The 20645-nt window shown below is 42.3% G+C and overlaps 1 long non-coding RNA gene across 1 annotated transcript in view; it reads left to right on the top strand.

The window, feature by feature from the left end:
- The window catches only part of LOC144323866 (uncharacterized), a 144545-nt gene extending 124283 nt beyond the window's left edge, over window positions 1–20262 (top strand). The window contains exons 2-3 of the long non-coding RNA XR_013389225.1: window positions 13119–13186; window positions 16889–20262. This is a non-coding gene — a long non-coding RNA (uncharacterized LOC144323866). The remainder of the gene's footprint in view (window positions 1–13118; window positions 13187–16888) is intronic.
- Window positions 20263–20645: the final 383 nt, after the last annotated feature.

The raw sequence follows: 20645 nt of genomic DNA, 5'->3' as shown, positions 1-20645 counted from the left end.
CTGTTGGCCTTTGTTATTTTGAAGTCAGGCATAGTGGGATAGAATTTCCAGTCTTTTCTTCCCAAAGCACCAGGACTACTTATTCTAAATCCATTTCTTCCCTGCCTTTAGTTTTGAATGAACCTGGCTTTGCTGCACATAGTTCCCTAATATATCACTTTGATGGCTTATTTCACCCTAAGTAGCATGGAATTGAAGTCTGAGACTGTATCGGGAGAATTTCAGGGCTCCTTGTCTTCCCTTTGTGCCATCACAGTGGGGGACAGTTGTCAAGCTGCGCTTGGCCAAGTTAAATGGGGAGACCAGATGGTTAGAAAGAAAGGAATTTTGGTTCAGGTTTAGGAGGAAGGAAGGTGGAAGCCAAAAACTCCTGCATAGTTTTTGACCAAGAGATCAGAGTACACAGCACTGGGGTGCATTACTGAGCAGTGGGGTCCACCAGCAAATGTCTGCAAGACTGGAGTTCCTTTTCATGTTAATCCCCTGTGACTTTCTGCCAAAACTTTAAAACCATCTCACAGTGCTGGGGTTTGGGTTGTATGTTGCTTTTCGTTTCTAGAGACAAAGAAATGGATTTATGTTAAACACAATGAAAAGAAAAAAACAAAACAAGAGGTAAGGAAGTCACTTTGAGCTTTTGCTGGTAGGGGGTCATTTTAGGAAGAAAAGCAAACTGAAAGTCCAAAATCAGGAAAGAAAGATTTGATGGGGAAACTAGAGCAATGGGAAAGGCAAGTTTTAGGAGGATCTTTATTGCTCTAAACGGAAAAGGCAGGAGGCGCAGAGACCCAGAGGCCACTCCAAATGGCAGTCTGAACCATCTGGCACTGAAGTGGGGTCAGGAGACAAGAGATAGTCAGGCAGTAGGAGGTGGCAAGGATCCAGGCAGGAAACAGGCCGAGTGTGAACAAGTGTCTTCATGGTAGGGACAGATGGAAGAAGAGATGTTAGGGACATACTGCTGACAAAGTCTGACTCCTTCATGTTCTCTGATAAAGAATTTCATTGCTGCTGGCATTCAGCAGGTCTTGTTTTTCATTGTGCTTATTGCTGTGCCAGAAATAGAATGGCAGGGCCTCTGCTCCGTGGCCTCAGAGCTTACATGTCAAAGGCAGAAGCCTGAGACACTGACTTGAGAGAACAGGGGTGGCAGCATGGCCAGTGCTGGCTGAGTATCTCTGGTTTTCACTGGATCGTCTCTGAAGCCAGGGTGACCTAATAACCACATGCCACGTCTCTAGCTGAGGTTTAAGCCACTTTCCCATCAGTGCTCTGATTTGAGCACAACACTTGTATGGCATAAACACAGAATGAATCACCGCCACCTCTGCATTCAGGAACGGGCTGGGGTTCAGTGTGTTGGAGTGGCTTGCTCACGGTCTCTTGGCTACAAGATTGTAAAACTCGGACTAAAATGCGGAGCTCCATCTCCTACCTTGCTGTGTCTCCACCACCTTATTCCAGTGAGTTAGTTACGAATGCTGACTCTGTGTGCGCTTCGCTGAATGCCGTGGGGAGAGGGAGAAGAGCAACCCAGATGTGACCCTTCTCCTTGGGAGGCTCCTGCTCTAAAATGAGAGACAGGACAAAGGCAGATAAATGAATCTGTGTACAAATGCTCCCGCAAGTGTACACTTAACGAGATGTTTGGATATGTTCATACATCCCAAGGGTGTCTGGAAGTAAATCTCTGGGGATTTGAAGAGACGCAGAAAACTGACCCATTGGCTTGGCTGTGAGGCTATTCCAGATATTAGGGAGCTATCTGAGTAGGGGCCCGAATGGGGCCAAAAGGTGCATTTTTACCTAGAGGGAAGGGATTTGCAATTGAGAGTTGAGCAGTTGTCGGACAGCAAAGAAATGAAATAGCCTAACTTGTCTGGGGTGATTCCTCTGCTGAGATAATGGAATGTTTCAGATTCCTTGTAACTGGGATTTAGATATAGAGAGATGTCTGGGAAAAATTTGTCCCAATAGTCATCTGGCTTCCCTTTCGTGATTTTCTAGTGTGGCGTATGTCAGACTTTGAACCGCCAGGGCTCTTAGAAATACGAATACCATCTGGGTCTGGAGAGTCCCCAAATCCAGGCATGCTACATGGGGAAAGAGGAGAGGAAAGCCTAACAGTGAGTTGAGGGTTTGTCCTTGGGCTGCACTGCCTTTTGCTGGACATATTCAGATTCCCTGGTCTGGACAAACACCACAAAACTCATCTTTTCATGACATGGTGATCTCATTATCTGATTAAAAAAAAAATCCTGATTTCTCCTTGGGAAACCCTAACTCTCCAACATGAACAGCTTTAAGAGTCAAGATCCCCACTTGTGTCTGGTCCAGGGAGCCTGAAACTAAAGCACGGCCAATCCCTTCTCCCTTGTTCTGATCGGCTGCAGCTCAGTCAAAAAGACAGTGGTTTTCTGAAGAGACTGAACATCCATGCTATTCCCTAAATGTCCCAATTCCTACAACTCTACCTTCTGTTCTCCAATTTGTTTCCTATTCTTCCTCCAGTTCCTTTTTTTTTTTTTTTTTGCTTTGGACAAAATCTGTTTCTGTTGCCTGCAATCAAACAACTTCAAAGGATAAACAAGTAAAATCATAAACATATTTTCAGATGTTCAGAATGCATCTACCTTTGCCTAAGCTCCAGCCTACTTGCCTCAGAACCCTCATAGGGGGTAAGAGCCCTTTCCATGAGCCAAGATCACCAAAAATGGGATGTGTAACACCAAAGGGTTGAAGTAATCACTGAAATATTGTATGGTGCAGGCTTCTATTTCAGAATAATTACCAATTAATAACTGCCCCTTGACTTCAGTGTCTATCCACAAGAATAGCACTAATCATAGGGCTGGTTTAAGTCTCAGCAGTAAATTCGTATGCCATGTGCTCAAAACTATTTCCAGCTATCCATAGAATTTCTATTTCCTTATGTTAAAAGCCAGAGCAGAAAAATGTTTTCTGAATGTCATCATAATAACATTATACCCTGAAAACTTAAATGATCAATACAGTGATGGAATGCCTGGAAACCTATAAAGTCCTTTGCAAAAGAGCTGGCTTTTTATTTCTATCATGTGGAGCCCAAATTCTTTGGCAGTGATTGGTAGAACACAAAAATTTGAGAATGTTTTACTACAGAATTAAAAGGTGGCCAGAAAGGAAGGAGGACTTTTCAGGTCTAGAATCACATGAAAATCTACTGCAAACAAGACAAAGTGGTATCTGAGTGGCATCTTTGAGTGCTGGAAGGGCTGCACTGGGAGTGACAGGGAAAGGCTTCAGTTCAGGTGAACTGAGTTCACCCTCCATTTGCATGTTTCCTTTGGGTCTAATTCCAGGAGGCCTGGCTTTGAAGTCCACAGCTTAACACACAAAATCATGTCTCTGTCTGTATAGGCTGGGCATGATTGGCATGTCTTAGTATACCAAAATATACCTGTGGAAAGGTGAGAGATAAACAGTAATGGAAAACTTCCGGGAAAATAATAATTCAGTCTATTTCTAGCTACCTTTATCCACCCCATTTTTGCTTGCACTTTCATGGTTGACTCCTAGCATCCTGTACTGGTAACCTGGAAACCTCACTATTCTCCTGTATTGAGAGACAACTGTTTGCATGGAGATAACTTTTATAATTCCATCTAGACTGTGGGTTGTATCAGTCAGGGTTCAATCAGGGATGCATAGTAACAATGAATATGATGGGAAGAAGAAGTTTATTCTGAGACTCAGACCCTCACAAGTGTGAGAAAAGCTGGAAGACTGAAGGTAAGAAAAGAGAATAGAAGTATCAGGGAAAGACCCCCCGGTCAGCTCTCCGGAAGCACAGGTGTGTGTGAACAAGGAGCACTTGTAGGGAGCTATGAGAAGCCAAGTACGTCCAGCCCTTGCAGTGGACAGCAAAGGGAGAGCTCTCTAGGAGACTATGGGGAGCTGGTGCCTTTGTGCTACTGAATCTCTGAGCTGATAGCTGAGAATTGGTTAGCAGGTCAGCAGTCAAGAATATGAGCTAAAAGCAGAGCAAGAAAGAGCAAGGGTAAGGCAGGGCTCACTGAGGAGCTCTGAATCTCTCCAGCAACATATCTGAATCCATATTGTATGTCTGCTGAGAGTAATAGCCAATGATTTAATTCCACCTTCAAAATATTGAATGGATTCCTCTTTTGGCCAAAGCTAACCTGGAACCATACAAATGAGAGAGAAGCAAAAAATGGAATTTTGAGAAAGTTTCTAGCTTAACCAAGTTGACAACACTTCAGAACTCATATCAATTTAGTATATCTTTTTTTCTATATTTAACTTCTGGATAAAGACCATGTGAAATCATATGTTCACTTAATATGATGTAACTATTCTTCATACAAATGAAAACAGGCTAACTGTCTCCAAGATAGTATATATAGCTGGATGCATCTTTGGGTTACACTCACTTTCGTCACTAGCTGAATCATACTCCTCCCTTAATATCTTGTAATGTAAATATCAAGATATAAGGCTTACCACTTTTATCACATCTTATGTTGCATAGTAAATGAATAGGATAAGAGGGAAAAGAAAAAAAAACATGTAAATTTATACACACATACATGTCCATATAGATACATACAAATATATCAAAGAAGAAGAAATTCTGATAAATATTAGGGTCACTGTTTCTGCAACTGTTCATAGTATCATAGCTGATATTTATAATTTCTTTCTTCCATGATCATTTCTGTATTTTCTTTGCCCTCAGGAAGCTCCACAGCTGGTCCTAGTCCTTGGTCTAATGGAATAGTCTAAGCTCTGATTCTACTAGAGGTCTTGTCTTTACTGATTTGTAGCTTCCCATTAATTTTTATCACAGGGTGTGGTATTACTAAGAGAGGTCCCAAAGTTGCCTGCTTTCCAGACATATTCTTCCCAGCCCTTAAGGTATAGTAGTGACTCAGTTTCCCCTTGATAGGGTTAGTCACCTTGACCTGTACAGTAACTCCCTTCATTGCTTGCTGGTTTCCTAGCATGAGGACTTGGAGTGGCCAGGTAACAGGGTCAATTTATAGTTAATAGAACTATTCTGAGTCCTTGTTGGATATCCCCTGTTAGAAGCACTCCAAACATGCTCATGTTATAGCAAAGCCACAGCTATTTTCTTGGATTCTCCTTTGGAGCAACTTCTAAATTCTCTCTGCGATGTGAACTTGGAATTCAAGGCATCTTAGATTTTTCACACAATAAAAGTTCCATTTGGAAACTAAATAAGAAAAAAGAAAAAGGGAGAAGAGGAGGAGGAAGATGATGGAAGGAAGATGTTGTCTCCCTCAGGGAAGGTAGCCTTTTCTAGATAGACTTATGTCATAATTGTTTCATGGCATTGACCTTAGAGCCACTACAGTATGTTTTGCTTATGGATCTGCATCTCTATTTTCTGGTTTGATATATCATGAAAAACATGAATATGAGAAACGTATGCTTGAAAGCAGTAAGATCATGTGATTCTTGGTAGCTAGAGCTCTGTAAATTGAAATGTGAAATGATTCTGGAAACAAAAGCAGAAAAACCACTTTCCAATCTTGGGCAGGGCTTTTAAAATTTTAATTATTTTTGTGAGGTTAAAAATAACAAAAATCATAGTTTGACAAAATATTTAACACGTAGTTCAAGAAGAAATTGGTAGGGTAAGGAAAAGACTTGCATTGGCTGGATCTTAACCTATAGATCAAGAGAAATCAACAGAGAATTTAATCCAAATGCGCTCACATAGTTTCCACTGGCCTTGTGTTACCAAGGTTAGAATTATGGTTGGGTTCACTAGCAACAAAGTGAAAAACTGATGACATCTGCCCTCTGAGGTCTTTTTGCTTTCCTGATAGTTACTACAGAAGCTTTGACATTCTGTGATGTAGACTGCAGATATATGATGGAAACTATCACATAGGGGTTGAACAATGTGAAACCAGAACTCTGTCCATGCTCCTAGGACTCTTGTAAAGAGTCTCTGTCCCTTGCTACTGACCAGATCAGACACCCTGGGTATTCCATGGGAGAGGGTCCTGAATGGTGGAAAATCACTAAAATGGCAGAAAGTCTTAAGAGTCATGACAAAGGAAGGAAAATTAAGGCATCTTTGCCTCCCATCACCACCATCATCTCCTTCATTTACTCTTTCATTTACTCAACAAGTATCTATTGAACACTGTAGCAAATGCTGGTGCTGCCTGCCCACATCCTTTGGACCTTTATCACTTTGGTGCGTTGCAGCCAACTTCCTCTGCCAGTCCTTGTGTCTCTTTACCTGCTGAATTTCTCCAAAGCCACTGTGCCACTCACTGACAGATGAATTGATAAAGACTTGATGTCCACTGGGACGATTCCTCTACCAATGACTGATGAGAGTTTAATAAATACCCCCAAAATCCTTACTCTTGGGGTGGGATAAAACTAAAACACATTTTCTACACCATTCAGCAGTGTTCCCCCATGGGAATGGGCTCTAGGGGTCCACAATTTTGGCTAGTCTGAAAAGACACCCTTTTATAGGTTTCCTTTCCTTTTCTTCCTTGTCCACCTCCCAAGCCACTACCAGGGGTTCCTGTATCTCCCTCCCAAATGAACCACATCCACTTAAATCCTTGTCTGCTTCTGGTGAACCTGCACACCTACTGGGTAGCAGGCATGGCTCAGGGGTTTATTGATTGAAGAACCACCAGATTATAAAATTTCAGACACCAATGACAATTTGGTAGGAAGACATTTGATAGAAGTTTGAGAGCATATCCTAAAAATTTACTCTATAGCATTGGTGTGAGATTTAAACTCACAAAGCATTCAAAATGCAGCCTGGCATAGAGTAGAAACAAAGTGATTATTAGTTATCATATTTATCATTCTGCAGAGCTAAGGCATTGGATGTTTATCAAAACCTTGTTACAATAAAAATTCCTATGGGAGATTCAGGAGTGCATCTGTCATGATGAGTACAGGGTGATAAAGGGAAGTGTTGAATCACTATATTGTACTCCTTAAACTAATGTAGCACTGTATGTTGACTAAATGGAATTAAAATAAATACTTAAATAAAAAGTAAGTGAGGAGTAAAAAAATAAATTCCCATGCAAAGGTGGTGTATTGGCTTTTGGCTGCCATCAACACTTTAGAAAGAATAGATCTTTCAGAGAAGCTTCAGTCACTTGTCTACATAAAAGTTTGAGGAAACTTGAAAGGTAGCAGTGGGAGAAAGGAGAGCTGGTGACAGGGCTGCGGGATGGAGAAGGCATGGGACATGCAGCATCCTGAGGCTCTTTCTATATGGCTTTGGTGGTGGGGCACATTCCAGGGACTGATCAAGGCTTTTGTTTTAGGGAGCTTTGTGTTTTGACTCACTGGCTGCAGACATTGGCAATGCCCTACCCACAGGCCTTAGACATTCTCCACACGCTCTGACAGCTATTTACTGACCATACCTGCAACTCTCCGCCCAAGAGGATGGAGCTTGTTCTGGATTCCTGGCAGACTGAATGTGACCTCAGCCCATGACAAAGGAGAGCTGATGATAGATAAACATGCCAGCTTCCTTGCCCTCTTACTGGGGTGTGACCATGGGACATTTCCACAATGAACTCAATAGTCACCTAGAAGGTTCTAGTCACCTAGAGTTCTACTTGCCCACAGTGGTAACTAGCTGAACAACACACCACTTTATTAGCTTCTTTGACTTCTCGCTCCTTTACTTCCCTACCAGTATACTCGAGGATCATTTCCTTTGGAAATTTACTGCACTATAAGCCTTCATTCTGAGTCTGTTTTGGGGGAACCTAAACCAAGACACTCATTGATAGGCACCTTTAAGGAAGTTCAGCACAGGCCAGATGAAGTGCAAGGTCATACCTGTGTGCAATCATGACTGTCTAGACAGCCAGCTCAGGTCCAAGCAAATTTTTGCTTGCCTGAATTATTTGGGTTGGCTAGCCCAGGCAGCCCTGGACTCCCTCCAAAATTCTTCCAGCTCCCGCTTCCCTTTAGCTTTAGACTTAACCTCTGAAGCTGGCAGGCCTCAGATGGGAACTGCGTACTATTCTGTGAAGGGCAAATGTGGGCTGTTCCTCCGAACAAGCACAGGATAGAGACACAGCTTTTCTCTTGTTCTTAAGCTGGAACACCAAGGCCCTTCCATCTCTTATGAGCCAGAGTTGAGACCCAAACTTATTTCTCTGTAATCAATGCTATTATCAAAGGTTAGATGATAACAAAGCATGGGAAGTATGCATGGAAATGGGGGCAAGTTGTCACCATTTGGAAGCACTCACAGCAGGCTCACCCTTGATTTGTAATTCATATCTGAGTTTCTGAATTATGCTTATAGCTCTACTCAGCACAGCTGATGTGATTCATGCATTTATAAAGGTGCCCAGGCTCTCAAGAGAAAGCTTCCAGCTAAGCAGATGGGGAACACCTAACCTCAAGTTCAGAAGAGGGGACTCAATCCCAAGTTCAATACCCTGCAGACCTCTTGGGGTAAAAGGGAAGAGAGAGGAGCTGAGAATTCAGTATTGCAGATCTGGAAAAGAGAGGGCAGTGATTTCAAACGGGGACAGAAGCCAATAAGACAATAAATAAAGGTTAAGCGTTTTTTGAGGATTTCACATGGGCCAAGCATTGAGCTAAGGAAGCACATTATATACTTAATGGTATTTAGTCCCCGTCTCTCTTTTCCTATCTCTGTCCCTCTCCTTCTTTTATTATCCCTAGTTTAGTGATGAGGAAGTTGAAGTTTGGAGAAAATAACTTTCTGCCCAAGATCACCTGCCTATTAAGTAAGGAAGATAAGACTTGATCCAGGTGTATCTGACCCCAAATTTGTGTTCTCACCCACTACATCCAGAGGGTTTGACTCAGAGCAGCCATAGATTGTGATTTTTCCAGTCATCCTTGCTATTGTGACTGGCAATAAATATTTGTGGTATACCCACTATATGCTAGGTATGGTTAGAGAAGATATAAAGGTTAAAAAAGACATGGGCCTACCTTCCTTAAAATCACTTTGAGTTTTTCCTTTTGACCCTTTAAACACCACATTCAATTATTCAATAAGCTTCTTTCGCAAAGTATCTTAGACTTTGCCTTTCCTCTCGACTTTCCCAGTCACTAGGGAGACAGGTCCTCATCACCTCCCTCCTGGTGGTACCACAGCTTCAGCCTCTTGGCTGGTCTCTTTACCTTCAGTTTTTTGGGTAATCTTTTTATTAGGCAGAGGCTGGCATCCATTCCTTTCATGTATGGAGGAGAGGCCAGGCCTGGGAAATGAAAGACCCCAAATCTTGCTGGATGACCTTCAGGAAGTTACTTCTCTCTTATTTTGGGCCTCGGGTCAAAATAAAATGGAAGAACTGGGAGTTGGGTTTTTTGGAAGTGCTTTGTGGGCCTCTTCATAGGATTCATTCATTCATTCTTTATGAAGCTTCTGCTATGTGCCAGGCATTGTTCTAAGCTCGGACAGAATGTCAAACAAAAGGAGACAAAGTTCCTGCTCTGGCTGAGCTGACTTTCCAATAAGAGAGAAGGATGGTAAACAAGTACTATATGTTGGATAATGGTAAATACTAAGGAAAAAAAATAAATGGTAAGGACACAGGAAGACAGTGACTCCATGCTAGATACAGTGGCCAGGGAAGGACTCAAAATGGGGTGATAAATAAAAAGGGGTCTGAAGGAATTGGGGAAGAGAGGCCTGTGGATATTTGGAATAGAGTTCTACAGGCAGAAGGCAGAGCCAGTCAGAGACTGATGTGGGAGTAAGCTTGACATATTTAAGTAATAAGACAGAAGGCTGGGATGGAGGATCAGTTGTAGAAGTGGTAAGAAATGAGAGAGTTGGCTGGACACACGATCATGGATGGCTTGCAAACCTAGGTGAGCTATCAGATCTGACTTACCTTTGTAAGTATGGCAAGCAGATGAAAAGACATCAAGGAAAAAGTAGGGAGTCCAGTGAGGAGACTCATGCAGAACCCAGGTTTGAGCTGGTGTTGATCTGGACCAGAGTGGGAATGGCAATAAAGAAACGACCAGATATGACTGGTGACAGGATTTGCTGACAGATTCAATGTGGAGTGAGAGAAAAGGAGGCTAGGGCTTGTGGCCTGAGAAACTGGAAAAATTAATTGCCATTTATGAGGATGTGAAATCCCAGGAAGAGGAGCAGGTTTGGATGGGGAGGTAAAGAGTTTGGTTCTGAACGTGTAAAGTTCAATATCTAGCAGAGATGTGGGGTCAGACATCTGGCTTATGGGTCTTAGAGTCAAGAAAGCAGTCTGGGCCGGAAATACACATCAGTGAGTTATAAGCATGCTGTTTAAAGTTGTGACATTGAATGGGCTCAAGCAGGACACAAGTATACACATAGGACAAGGATATGGCCCTGGGCATGTCAACCTGAGAAGAGAAGAGAGAAAGAGAAGAGAAGCAGAGAGGAGAGGAGAGGAGAGGAGAGGAGAGGAGAGGAGAGGAGAGGAGAGGAGAGGAGAGGAGAAGAGAAAGAAGAGAAGAGAAGAGAAGAGAAGAGAAGAGAAGAGAAGAGAAGAGAAGAGAAGAGGAAAAGGAAAATCTTAGAAAGAAAGCTTAAAGGAGCAAACCACAAAATAGGAGGACCAGAAAGTGGCATGCTGAAACCTTAGGAGAGATTAGCTGCTGACAGGGCAAGAGAGGAGGACTGACTACTGATTGACCACCAAACAGAATTGGCCCCTGAATTTGGTGACATGAGGTGACCTTTGTAGGAGTGGTTTCAGTATACTGGGTGGGTAGTAGAGAAGGCTAGGTATGCAGGGCTCTGGACCCCTTGGTTCCTTCCAACCAGAACTTGTACCCACATATGCACACATAAAAGCCTCCCCCACCCACATGCCATTCCAAAGAAATATACAGAAAAAATACCTTAAAGTAGTTATCTTTGTTTTTTGTTTCAACACTTCTTTGTATAAATCCATGATATTTTTCTAACTAATCAAAAACACCTAAATTGCCTCTTGGAGTATTGAGAATGAAGTAAAAAGTTAAAGAAATTGTCAATTTTCAGTTTAATTTTAGGATGTCAAATCGCACACCAGAAATATTAGTTTAGAAAGCCAAAGCCTTGCTTCGTGAAGTCAAGTTTTATCAAAAGAAAAAAAAAAAAAAGATTCTTGATAATCAGAATATTGGGAGCAGAATGGAGACTTTGTATAAGAACATGCATTGCAGAGGAAGAATGAAGTCCCAGAGCATTTGCTCCACCATCCCCAGGGGACTACCTGAGGCTCAATTGGGCCAGAGTAGGGCTGAAGGGAGAGGATGGGGCATGACCTTGAAGGATGTCTTTAAAGTGTTGGATAAGAGGACCAAACTTTGACTGCTAGGGTAAAAGGCACATAGAGAGGACCAAAGATCAATACTGAGAGAATGGCCAGCACCAAGGAGCTTCATGGGGGCCATACCATAGCCTGAGAGCATCTGCCTCCCTTTCATGGGCAATGTGAACCACCATCACATGGAAGAAACCACATGAGCCCTTCTTCCCAATGTTGTCTGGTGGGGTTTTTCCACCAGCTCTCTACAGACCATTTCTATTGGATTTTCCTGCTAAAAAGATTCCTGCCCATGCCCAAAGATTTTGCTGAGTCCCATCCTTACTTCCCCATATGGGCACTCTACTTTTAAATGGCCTATGACGTTTGTAAATCTCCTGAAAAACAGTTTAAGTCAGGAGGGAGTGCCCTAGATACTCAACGGAACTGTGCAAATGTAGGTGGGAAATATTCCAGTGCTAGGACTTGGATTAGGCTAGGAAGTGATGAGACTCATGCAGTTACATAAGATTTCATTGGAAAGAGCTTTTTCCTCTTAAAAATGTTTCAGCTCTGGGCAGCCTGGGTGGCTCAGTGGTTTAGCACCACCTTTGGCCCAGGGCATGATCCTGAAGACCCGGAATTGAGTCTCACATCGGGCTCCCTCTGCCTGTGCCTCTGCCTTTCTCTCTCTCTCTGTGTGTGTCTCTCATGAATAAATAAATAAAATCTTAAAAAAAAAAAAGAAAAAATGTTTCAGCTCCTGCATGTAAAGGGCCAGAAGTCATCACTTCCAATGTTACAGCAAAAAAAAGTTTGAACAAACTAAACAAACTGAAAAATCAATAACACTTCTTGGACCCATCAGAAAGCTGAGGTTACTGGGGTAACCAACACCTTGAAATCTGGAGTGTTCTGAGAGAAGCCCAAATGGGGCTTTAACGGGGGACACAAAACAAGGACAGCAGACGAACCTGAAGCCTGTGGCCCCTACAGCAGCCGCAAACATGAAACACAGCCCAACTTGCTGCCAGATTAGCAAGAATCTTCTCACTAAAGGCCTGTTTACCTCAGTTCCCACTTCCCTATGCAACATATCCAGCTCCCTGAAAAAAAACTACAAGTCAAGTTAAAAGGCAAGGAAAAACATATCTTGAAGAGTCAAAGTCAGCATCAGAACTTAGATATAACACGTGTTTTGGGATTATCAACCAGCGGATCAAGGCCGACATTACGGTGATGAGTTATGTTGATAGTAAGTACCCTTGACATGATGTGATGGGAATGGCACTTTACTTCTGTGATCTTCTTCCCCAAAGCATATAGCACCAGTTGAATCTGAGAAAAACATCACATTTCACCATACTGCAAGCCATTCTACAAAGTGTCTGACCAGTACTCTTCAAAACTGATCAGGTTACCAAAAACAAGAAGAGCATGGAAACTCTCAGTCAAGAGGAATCTAAGGAGATTTGACTATGAAACATCATGTGGTGTCCTGGTTGGGGTCCTGGAACAGAAAAGTGACATTAGGTTAAAAGTAAGGAAATATGAATAAAGAATGAACTTTCATTCATACTAACTTATGAATATTGGTTCATTCATTGTGTCATATGAACTGTACTGATATAAGATGTTGAAAATAGAGGGAACTGGATGTTGGGTACATAGAAACTCTCTGTACTAGTTTACAATCCTAAAAGTGTTCTAAAAGCAAGGATTAGTGAAAGAAAAAATGTATGGCAATGCCTGGGCTAATAATGATCACTGAGGTATCTTCAGCTCTAATAAGCTATGTTTTTTGGTCCTATCTAGGGAACCCAGAGGCCCAACTCATCTCGGTCTACCATAGAAAACCCCTGGGTGTAAAAGGATTGCAGAAGGTGAGTGGTGGTACCAGAGATTAAAAGGCTCCCAAAGGTGAATTTCAAAAGGCAAAGAACTGTGGTGGTTAAGAGCACAACTCTTACTATTATCTGAGTGACCTTAGACAAATTATTTAATATCTCTAGGCCCCCACTTTTCTCATCTGTTAAACAGAGAATATAAATAAGAATACCTAGCTCATAAGATTAATTTCAGGATTAAATGAATTAGCATTTGAACCTTGCTTGCAATAGGATCTGGGACTGTCTACATCTATGTACTATCTACATGTGTGTTGACTAAATACAACTGATCATTTGATATTAGCAACTATGTGGAAGCAGTAGGATCTGTGGTGGTTTATGTACTGTTTTTTCATTAAAAAACAAAGACAGAAAACAACAAAAAATGGCCATGATTTACCTGAGCTCTTATTTAATACTAACAGAGCAAATTTTGTTTGGCACTGTGCTACTCACTTCACATGCATTAAATGCATTTCCTTATTAATAGCTTAATAGAGTTTTGATACTTTCTCGTCTTTTATTTTTAAACAATTATAAATGTCTGTTCAGCTCTGAGCATACCTGGTCTTCCCCTGAACCTGGACTGCTCTAAAATGCCTACCTTCCGCTGGTACAAATGATTCTGGAGTTGAGTAATGAGTTTATTAAGGGAAAATATGTTTTCAGGCTCATTCTGTTGAAAACTAGGGAGGGCCACTTTTTGAGGAAAGCTCATTTCCGGCCTTCTGTGTCCTTCTCCATTTTCTTTGAGTCTCCTTTGCTTGTTGCATCCCAGGAATGAAGTGTCACACCCGGAGAAGTTGCTGAATTACATTCTGATGATGTGTGGGGCTCAGGAAGTTGGAATTGAAGAGGCAGGCAGGAATGGCTCTGCATCCCTTCCTGATGAGCCTGTTGGCTGTGGTTGTGTTCCCAACCAGGAGCCTCAGCTGAGGCTCTTCCATCCTCATGTCTCAATTTATTTCCCTAAGCTAAAAGCTTCAGCTTAATGTCTGGAAAGCAACTTGGATGTTCAAGGTGGCTAAAGCTATCCAGAGGAAAAATAAAAAGTCACCATCAAGTAATGAGGCCAGACTATTCGGTGTCTCATATCCTGGTTCCAAACGCAGATGCCAAAGAGGAGTTCAGAATGGACTTCAACAATGGCCACATTGTTGGAGTAAGTGACGCTTGCCCATGGTGACTTAGAGGCCAGTGCCTATTTGGATGTGTGAGATCTGGTATTTTCAAAAATCAGTTTCATAACATACTGTCATACCTGATACTTCCAATATGGCTGATGCAGGAAGTTGAGAGGACCGCCATAAGATCTTAGTTAATTTCCTATCCACTGTTACTTCTCTTCCTACCTCTGGCACAGTGAATAGTCCCAAATCCTAACAAATCCTACTCTACTCGAGGGAATAATGTTGCTATCTTTAGTGAATGTAAGGGCTGGATTAAGCCCACTTGATTCTACCTTCTAATTGCTATCTTGTCTGCCCGACCTACCTCCATTTAAACGGCCCCTGTCTCAGGCTTTCCACGTATTTCTCCTATGTCAATATAATCCCTTATTGGTCTCTCTGTGTTTAGTCCTACTCTGTTCACAATCAATCCATTTCACATATTGTTTCCAAAGTGAGATTTTAAAGATGCATCAGAAACATACACACGGATGTTTTATTTATGTAATTAATACTCCCTGATGCCTTTCAAGGTGTTTGAAGATATTGATATTGGCAGGTCTTTGTTTGCTGAGTGAGGTCATGGGAAAGGAAGCATGGGAATCACATTCCATGAGATAGAAAGAGATGGAGAGATGGGAGGGGATGAGAGCGTGATTCCTGAATAAAGACGTAGGGTTAGAAAAATGAAAGGTTTTACAGAGGAAGAGTTCAGAGAGAGATAGGAACCCTGCTGGTGTCAAGGATGGACTGGAGAGAATGGGGATTTGCGGGAGGGAGACTTTGTCCACCCTGAAACGTGACTTCCACCACAGTCTCCCACATGAAAACTTCCGTTTCCGTGGAGATGTAGAAATCTCCAAGTTGTACATATGAAGAGAAAATCTACATTTCTCACTCATGTTTTGTGGAGGAGATTGTTAGGGGAATGTCTGAAAGTACTGAGTCAAGCATGGCACAGAGCAAATGAAAACCCCAGCAGGATGCAGATTTAGTCAATCTGCAAAATGCACAAATCCAATCTCCCTGCCTCTCTGATGAAGTCTTTTATGGATCTCCATCCTGCAGCAGGTGGTCACGGGGGCATGGAACAGTTTAGCCTGGAACATGAGATCCTTTCTGATCTGGTCTCCACATACCTGTCCAATCGTATCTTCTAAGCAACAATTCTGTCTCTGTCTCTGTCTCTGTCTCTCTCTTTCTGTCACACACACACACACACACACACACACACACACACACACTTTACACACCAGAGCACTGAAATGTAATTTTAGCAAAGACTGCCAATGATGGTATGTGCTATTTCATTTTACCTAGATGGTTCTTCCCCTGCCCATGTTTGGCTAAGAAATGCCTCCTCTTTTCCCTGAAGCACACTGTGGAGCTCCCTCCTCTGGGCTCCCATTTTGCCCTGAAGATATGCACTTTCACTATACCATCACACTGTTTTGTAGTTGCATATTTGCATACCTGTTTCCCTGGAATGACCATAATCTTCTTAAAGCCAGGTTTAATCTTCCCTCTGTAAAATATTTCTAACACATAAGGGCCAGACATTTAGTCTGACATTTATAAATACATTTACCTTCTATAGCTTGTAAGAATTCTACAGAGTAGGTACCAAACTAATTAGCTGGTCAGGGAGGAAGAAAAATTCTCATTGGTTCTCTAAAAATTTGCTCAATATCAGTCATTTTTCTCATTATGAAGCATGCTACCTTGGTAGTCCTCAGTAAACCATGACTTCAGCATTCAAGTCAGCCTTTCTAACACTGACCCTGGGCTTTGAACAGCTTTGGCTAATAAGAAATTGGCAAGCATGATGCAACAGTGGCTGCTTGATAAGTGCTTGCACACTAGGTTTGTCAACTTAGAATGCTCTTTCTTGGAACCCAGGTGCCATATTAAGAGGAAGGTCAAGTGGCCACAAGGAGAGGCCCATGTGGATAAGAACTGAAGCCCCTAGATGATTTTTCCAGCTAAGCACTCAGGCAGTGAGCACCACTGACTTCTAGCCATGTGAACAAGAACATTTAGAACTTCCAGTCCTCTAAGTACCCTGGGCCATGACCACCTAAGGCAGAAGAATCATGTGGTCAGTCTGTGGAATTGTGAGAAATAGGTAACTGCTATTGTTTTAAGACACTAAATTTTCAGTGCTAGACATTTTGCATAATTTGAATCATTACTATGTAGTCTTTTGTGACTCACTTCATTCTTGCTGTAGCATGTTTTCAAAGTTTATTCATGCTGTAGTATATATTGATACCTCATGTCTCTTTAGGACTGATAATACTCTGTTGTATTGATATACCACATTTTGTTTATCCGTTCATCAGTTGATGGGCATTTGTGTAGTTTCTACCTTTCCACTGTTAGGAATCATGTTGCTATGAACATCTGTATTTCAGTTTGTGTGTTCACATGTTTTTCTATTTCCCTTGGGTGTATGGAGATATACCTAGGAATAGACAGGCTGGTTCAAAAGCTAACTCTATTTTTTTTTTTTTTTTTACCTTTCTAGGAACCGCCAGACTATTTTCCAAAGTGGCTATCCCATTTCACATTCCTACGAGCAACACCACCCTCTTTTTACAGATACTCTATATTATAGAAAAGTGATGGGATTGTGTAAAGAGCCATTAAAGAAGAACTAATAGTAAACACTGAACAAGAACAATTGAAAATGGCAGGAGAAGGAGAAGCCATCATCATACAACTGGTAGAAAGAAAGAAGGTCAGAAACATCAGTGTGAAAATAATCCCAGGCAGCAGAAACGTAAATTATAACAATTACAGAAAAGAGGATTTTAGGATGTGGCCAGTAGATGGTATGCGGTAATTCTTACCAATTTCAGGGACAGTGGTAGGAGAAGCCAGACTGCAGCAGGTGACAGGTAAACAATGTATCACCAGCACATTTTTTAAATCAGCTGTGGTGAAAAGGAAAAAGAAGAAACCCTCCATCTATAGAATAGAAGAAGCTTGAGCATGTCTGTAGGGATGAGGATCTGGAGTGATTAAGATACAGATACAGCCAGTATGATAGGGAAGCACTGTTTTGGAAAAGCCCAGGAGGGTGTGTAGCTTCAGACAGGAAGGAAACCTAGTTCTCTGTGGCCAGGGATGGAAGGAGACAGGGTGGGTACAGGTGAGAGTGGTCTGAGGACATGTTCATGTCTGATGACCTCTTCTAGAGTTTTCTATGTTGATAGGCACAAAAGTCCTAAGAAGATGCTATGACACAAACTGTTTGCTTTCCCTTCCCCTCCTCTCCTGTTCCCAGAAAGTCATCTGTGGGAGGGGGTAGGGCCCTTGGCAGGCCTGTCCCCAGGCCTTCAGGGCTGTTTTCAATGTAAATGATAAGAAGACAATGGAGGGCATTCATGTCTTTTAGCCTACTTGACCATTCATGGAGGATTTAAACCTTGAGCCAAATCCAAAGAGTTTGAAATGAGTTATTTTGTGTTTTCTGGAATTCTGAGTATTCACTATAGCATCTGCGGAAGGTAGATTTACAGAGGATGCCAGTAAATGCAGATTCCTGTGCTACAAGGCATCAGCTCAGATGATCCTTCTGAATTGCTATTAATCATGCTTGTTCCTTAGTATATTTATGATATGTTACATATTTTCCTTCATAGCCCAAGAAAGCCTTCCTAATTGAAAAGCCAGGAAATAGTTCATTGTTTCTTAAAAGCGGAAGGGATAGTGCTTACAGTAAGTCTCTGCCATTTCAGTTAAGAGTACTGATTTATAAAGCCTGCAGGGGCTTTCTTCACGGGGAAAGGAAAAGCCCCACTGCATGTACTAACGGCACACTTACCACAGCCCCTGGCTGATATCAGAAGCATTTTAATAAAATCCAGCACAGAAACGCAGGTTTTGTTACACTGACTCCAACTGATAATTAGCTGCAAAAGTTTGACAATCTCAGAAAAAAATGATCAGCATGACCACGTGTGGTTTCAAATCTAGATTACAAATTCTGGGGGTGGTGAGGGGTGGAGAAGTCTGTGCTTTCAAGTGAAATGAGAATCTTTGCTGTGGAACGCTGGGACACCTCCTGGGCCCCAGCAAGCATCACTTCCGAGCAGCTGGAACCACTTACTTGGGCCTGTGTCTTCCTCTGCAGAAAACAATGGCCCATCCCGGGAGCCCTTCTCCTGAATGTGGGCTCACCGAGTGCAGGGACAAGAAAATGGACCTTTGCATGAAGAGCTTCCTCGGTGTCTATGGCTCTTTCGCGTTTTCCAAGTATGTTTGTACCTAAGGACGATTTTTGTTATGTTGCTTCGCTTTGTTTTAATCACAACTGGTGAGGAAGGCGGGACAGGTGTTTTTACCTGGGGGTCAGGGAGGTCAAAGGATTTTTTCCTAAAGTCACATAACAAGCTTGGATGGGAGAAGATGACTTCAAATTTCTTGGCAACGTTGTCTTAAAATTTCCCATCAGAACAGATCTAGTAGGTAGAGTTTAAATGCCAGTAGTCCCATGTGTGTGTGTGAGTGAGTGTGTGTGTGTGAGTGAATGTGTGTGTCTGTGTGTGAGGATGAAGGACTAACAGAATAGCTTGAGTTTCTGTGCAGCAGAAGGGGATTTCATTTGAAAGACACATCTCACAGGGTTAGTACCAGTAACACAGATGTTGACTGTTTAGAGATCCTGATCCTCCAGCCTGCTGGGGTTACTCTGTCCTATATGATGTTTAAATAAAACTCCTTGTACAGCCATCTCACAAATAGCAGAAAAGGCACCGCACCTCTCCCAACCCCTCACGCCCACAGTGATTGTCCAGGTACCCACGACTTTCCTGGTGACTTCCCGGCTTCTGCTGAGTTCCCAATCTTTTACCAAAGCCTCCCCGCACAGCTCTCCCCTTCTCCCATTCCTTTCTGATCCTTTCCCTTGAATTTTTCAAAGATCCCACCTATACCTGGAAATCCTGTATTGGACAATTTATGTGAATTGCCCAGGAGCCACGGAGCCCAGGAGCCACGAGCTGGGAGGGCTCCATGGCCAGCAGTCATGTAAAAATGAAGAGTGATTTTCTTTCTTTTTTTTTTTTTAAATTTTTTTAAACTTTTATTTATTTATGATAGGCACACAGTGAGAGAGAGAGAGAGACAGAGACACAGGCAGAGGGAGAAGCAGGCTCCATGCACCGGGAGCCCGACGTGGGATTCGATCCCAGGTCTCCAGGACCGCGCCCTGGGCCAAAGGCAGGCGCCAAACCGCTGCGCCACCCAGGGATCCCAAAGAGTGATTTTCAAAACTCCCTTGGCCAGCATAGTCCTGCTGGTCCCAATGATGACTTTGTGTGAATAAGAAGAAAGTTCATCTTCCTGGAGACCTTTATTACCATCTGCTAAGAAACTGTTGTAATCACTACAATGAACCAAGAGGTTGATACCTCTCCCTGGAGTTGTACGAGATGCAGTTGACTCAGCTGGAAGCAGCAAGGTGCTCTGGCCACCGGGAGCCTCTCACTGGCTGCTGAGCCTTCTCAGGGTTCAATCCTTCTGTGTCTTCCGCTTGGTTCTCTCTCTTTCTCTCTCTCCAACCCCCTTCTCCTCCTTTAACCTCCCTCAGGCCCCCTCTATTCTAGCTCCTTCACACTCTTCCTTTTGAAGTTCCTTGCATAAATGTATTATTCTTAACTCTGTTATGCATGACCAGCAAATACATTCTTATTTTGTTCAAATATTTGATTTTCTATTTCTCCCTCCTGTTCATCCCACCTCTGGCCCAAGGGTTAACCCTTCTTAACTGAAATGTCCCATTTTGGTATTTTGCTATTAATTCCCTGAGGATTTCTGTTTCTACCTTTTTACATTAACTTTCCTTCCCCACCTTGTCACATTATTAAAAAAAAATAATAAAGGACTTGGGACTTAGTCTCTCTATTACAACTCCCATAGCACCTCCTACCTCTCCTTTAAAAATCTTCATGTTATGGCATACAGTGGGTGCCCACTAAATCCTTGCCAATGGACTGTTTATGATGGAATGTATAATGCTATACAGTTTTGTTTTTGAAGACATATTAGGTGTGACCTAATAGCAGTTCTTGGTGCACGCTTAGCAAAGTGCTTGACTAACAGTGGATGCTCAAAAGATGTTTGTTAAATGAACATCCTCCAACAAAATAATCTATTTCCTATCTCATCCAGTGCAATCTGTGCGGCTAACCACCATGATGTTAAAGAAAAATAGTGAAGTATGGGTTTTCTAGTTATCACAGTTGATTAATTCATTAATGGGACCAAATTATTTAGAA

Source organism: Canis aureus, chromosome 11 (genome assembly GCF_053574225.1).
Source record: "Canis aureus isolate CA01 chromosome 11, VMU_Caureus_v.1.0, whole genome shotgun sequence".
Lineage (NCBI taxonomy): Eukaryota > Metazoa > Chordata > Mammalia > Carnivora > Canidae > Canis > Canis aureus.
This window is presented reverse-complemented; position numbering and strand designations above follow the sequence as displayed.